We start from the raw sequence: 4,828 nt of genomic DNA, 5'->3' as shown, positions 1-4,828 counted from the left end.
AGCTGAGGAGCAATATTAAACGGTGACAGATGCTACTTAGTAAAATGAGATATTACGGTACATTAAATTCTGCCAACTCTAGTAAAGCAAAGCAATTCAAGGCTAAAAATTAGACACACACTTCGTCTACACCAAGCTCATTGCATGTACACCCTCTTTTAGTCAAATCAGTCGTCATACATTCAACATATTGTCTCCTTGCAAATATATTTCGTCTGTCATGGTTGATATCGATTTACTTCGTGACTACGGCCGTGTAGACGTTGATAATCTAATATGTTAGACATTTGATGGCTTAACAACACGCATCGTTAAAATTTGTCTGTTCATAATGTTGTGAAAGTTAACATTTTTCTACTGTAAAGGTCATACATTTCTGAAACGAAAGCTGAGCAGATCTCGACGATGGCCTAATAATTTGCAAATCTTTCGCTAGAAGATGTCTGACTTAAACCTTTCGTAGTCAACATTGAAGAGAAATTGAACCTTTTGACGAGTAATAGTAATTTCTTAAAACATATTATGTTATCCTAAGATACGGAAGCTGAATACGGTTAAGATTTTCCCTCAGCATTAGCCTCACATGTTTTTACTCCTAACCAAAAATAGATCTGTTGACCGGTAAATGTGGTTTATATTTTAATCGGAAATCACTAACTTTTAGGCGGCTTATGTATAACTTATCAGGAAATGCATATTGTGTAATACTTCCACTCCCATCCCTCAAAAGCAAATGATAGTTTGAGGGTGTTTGAACCATAAAACGTTCTTCATAAGAGTTTCTTTCTTTGGACTTTAACCTGGCATTAAGCACAATTACGCAATCGCCTTTCGAAGAAAGTAATCGGAATTCGCATACTAACCAATGTTAAATTGGGATGCCACATAATTGACATTCGAAAATGTACCCCAGTAGCTTCCGTTGATCCAGTCATATGTGCCATCTCTAAGAGTGAATCCTAATACAGCTTGACTATTCGAACCCAAGAGATTAGTGGAGCATCGTTTAACAGGCAGTTTTTGAATAATCACACCTATAAGATTAACTTTAGCGTGCTTTTCGGAAATGCTTCTTATGTTTGTAAGTTTAGCTTCATCAAGAGTGTTTGTCTGTGATCGTTTTCTGGGTATATACATTATTATGATACAACGCGGTAATAAATCCGAAGTTTGTTTTCCCGCCAGATGTATATGTTACTCCGTACTCCCAATATCTAATATCTTTGTCACGATGATGTATGAACCGATTGGCAATTTGTGCTAAATTCTCGATGTTTCATTATGGTTACGAGTATTTCTTAATGTTCAATGTGTGGTGGTCTAGACACTTAAATGCACTAATCCTAGTCCGAACTGTGGTTATTTGTGGATTTGTAGATCTTGTAAATTGAGTGAATGGGTTTGTCTCAGGGCATTAGTATTTCTGCATACCAGCAGCTATCACATTTCTTAACAAAAGTTTGGTTGAAACGTGAAGTACTAGTGTTATATCGAGTGAGTGCGTACGTGTCCAGTTAATATATGATGTGACGATGTCGCCAATCAGAGAGGAGTGGATTTATTGATTGCCCAATGATTTACAAAAGCCATATGAGCATTCTTGAGTACTTATCAGTCCTGCTTTCTGCCTAGCCAGCCAGTTAAGTCCAGAACACCAACAACAGTCTTTTCAATATGAATTATTATTCTCAAACATACTGGGTTAATATACCAAACAAACAGACCACATCGTACCATAAAATAGAAACCAACATTTGTACAAGATTTGGCAAAATGTGACTGTAAATAGGGGGAACAGTAATTAATAGACTGGGGATAACTCAGGAATGGTAAATCGTAAAGTAATAGTCTATGGGTCAAAGTAAAGCTCATAATAAAGGGAATATTAATATGAATGGTTTAGTAATTTAACAATTACGCAATAGGAAACATAAATATCATATTGGTCCATAAATAGTTCTCAAAGTTACCATTCATAAAGCGCTTCGAGATATAACACCTCCCTTTTTTGAGAGATCTGGAGTTCATATCCGGATCTTAAATTTCCAGAATTTATCCTCCCCTCCACGAAAGGGCGTTGGGTCCTCATATTCGCAAGTTACATTTAACGTGATTTTGTTTATAACAATTTTTCTGCATTCGATAGAGAATCTGCTCGAACTGACTGGATGGTGAGGATCGACATTTTACTTGAGGTAAACAAAAATAGAAACAAAGTCAGCCATCCATCGACCGAAAATCAGGTTCATTGTGACTCACTAATTACTAGCGGTTTTCCCAATAAATGTCATGGCAATATTTCAGAAGAACTAAACTATGACCTCATGTCAAATGTCGATCCTCACCATCCAATCAGTTCTAGCAGACCCTGAACCAATGAAGTCATACGTAGAAGTAACTGCACACATGCTTCACGTTCCATTTAGGAATATTTGGAACGAGGAGGAGCAAGTGACGACAGATTGGGGAAGAAATACCTCATCAAGATACCAAGGGATGGAGATCTCGGTACATAAGGGAACCACAGAAACATCACACTACTATCTGTACCAGGAAACACTTTCAACAGAGTGTTGCTGAACCGAATGAAAAGTCCAGTAGACGATTAGCTTCGGGATCAACAGTATAGATTCCATAAGGACCGGTCGTGCACAGACTGAATCGCAACACTACGGATCATTGTTGAACAATCAGCTGAATGGAACTCATCACTATACATTAACTTCATTGACTATGAGAAAGCGTTTGATAGTGTGAATAGGAGACAGTATGGAGCCTTCTTCGATACTATTGAGTGAGTAGCCGAGAAAATCGCCAACATCATCCGGAATTCGCACGATGGACTACACTGCATGGAGGACAGCTGACAGGCTCATTCCGAGTAAGGACTGGCAACAGAGAAGTATGCTTACTCTCTACCTTTCTTTTTCTTCTGGTTGTCGGCCGGATTATGAAGACCTCCACATCTGGAGGTAAGCACGGAACACAGCGGATAGGTTGAATGAAACTAGACGACTCGGACTTCGCAGATGATATGGCTCTTCTATTCCACACACACCAAAAAATGCAGATGAAGACAGCCAGTGTAGCAACAGCCTCCGATTCAGCAGGCCTCAACATGCACAAGGGAAGATGAAAGATCCTCAAATACAACACGGAGAACACCAACCCAATTACATTCGATAGATAGGTTCTGGAAGAGGTGGAAACTTTCACGCACCTGGGAAGCGTCGCCGATAAACAAGGAGGATCAGATGCAGACGTAAAGGCAAGGATTGGCAATGCAAGGGAAGCATTTCTACAGTTGGAGAACATAGGGCACTCAAAACAACTGTCCACAAACATGAAAGTCGGAATCTTCAATACGAACGTCAAGACGGTTCTGTTGTACGGATCTGAAACATGGAGGACTACTACAGTCATCATCAAAAGTGTACAAGTATTAATAAACAGTCGTCTGAGCAAGACCTTCAATGTCCGTTGGTCAGAGACCATCAGCAACAACCTACTGTGGGCGAAAACAAGCCAGATTCCAGATGAAAAGGAAGTCAGGAAAAAACGGTGGAAGTGGATAGGACATACATTGAGGAAATCACCAAACTGCATCATGAGACAAGCGCTAATTTGGAGTCCTGAAGAAAAACGGAAGATAGGAAGACCAAAAACACAATGCATCGAGACTTGGAAGCAGACATGAAAAGGATGAATAGTAACTGTAAAGAACTGGAAAGGATTGCCCAGGACAGAGTTAGATAGAGAATGCTGGTGGGCGGCGTTTGCTTTACCACAAGGGGTTACAGGCGTAAGTAAGTAAGGAGACATACACATTAATATGCAATATTGTCAGCGATATTGATGGATTTCAGCGCTAAATTATCATGAGTCTTTTTAGGCAATGGTCTTTCACAGAAAAACAACAATCTAGTTGACATTCCCCAATAAATTCTCTTTCTATTCATACTGTCATTTTACTACTTAGTGTGGTAATTAAATAGACGTCTATGCTATAACCAAACGTTTTCATGAGATCACTAACTCGAGTCCATTTTTTTAATTGTTTGGACAAACATCATTATAACAAATCTTCGGAGAAAATCCTAAGCTGGTTCTCTACGTTTTGATCCTGACCGAGTGTCATACCCTGTCCATGATATCGGGCGATAAAATAGGAAATTTGTAACAACCCTTTGTAACCAAAGAGACCAATTACGAGTTAAAATGCGTCATAGCTGTGTACCATCTTTTGTTCTACTAATTATTCCCTTAAGACTTGCAATCGTTGTTTATAAATCGGTTAATTTTCGTCACAAAGCCAGTCAACCTCAATGAAGACCAACGTCTTCAATCGTTTCTGATGAGTCATAGGTAATTTTCTTATATCGTGAGCAATGTTTTTTGCAAAGATACTAAAACTTCCGTAAAATGACCTCTTGAGATTTCAATGAAGGGGATGACCAATTTATTGTTTAATGCAGACAATCATGGTACCACGGGAACAGCACAGCTACGAGCACAAAGTAAGTATATATTTACTTGGCAAAAACATAAGGGATAAAAAGCGATTGAAGCCGCAAGATAGTGAAAGTTAGGGGTTTTAATTATGTTTGTCCATTACTTGTGGTAAATGTTTTCTTTCCAAGACTATTAATTAGCTTCTTACTTTTAGAAAAGGAAGTTTAAATAAGTGGTTCAAAACTTGTAAAATAATTCTTACTATGTGTACAAACGAAACTGACATTTTTTATCCCAATAAGTAAATAACGGTTTTAAATTATTTTTTAGTTGTTGCTGGATATGCCTGTACATTCGCCTTGTTTACTAAAATCGA

This window comes from Schistosoma mansoni, chromosome 3 (genome assembly GCF_000237925.1).
Source record: "Schistosoma mansoni strain Puerto Rico chromosome 3, complete genome".
NCBI classification, from domain to species: Eukaryota; Metazoa; Platyhelminthes; class Trematoda; order Strigeidida; family Schistosomatidae; genus Schistosoma; species Schistosoma mansoni.
The sequence above is the reverse complement of the archived record's forward strand: the minus strand, read 5'-3'. Positions refer to the sequence as shown.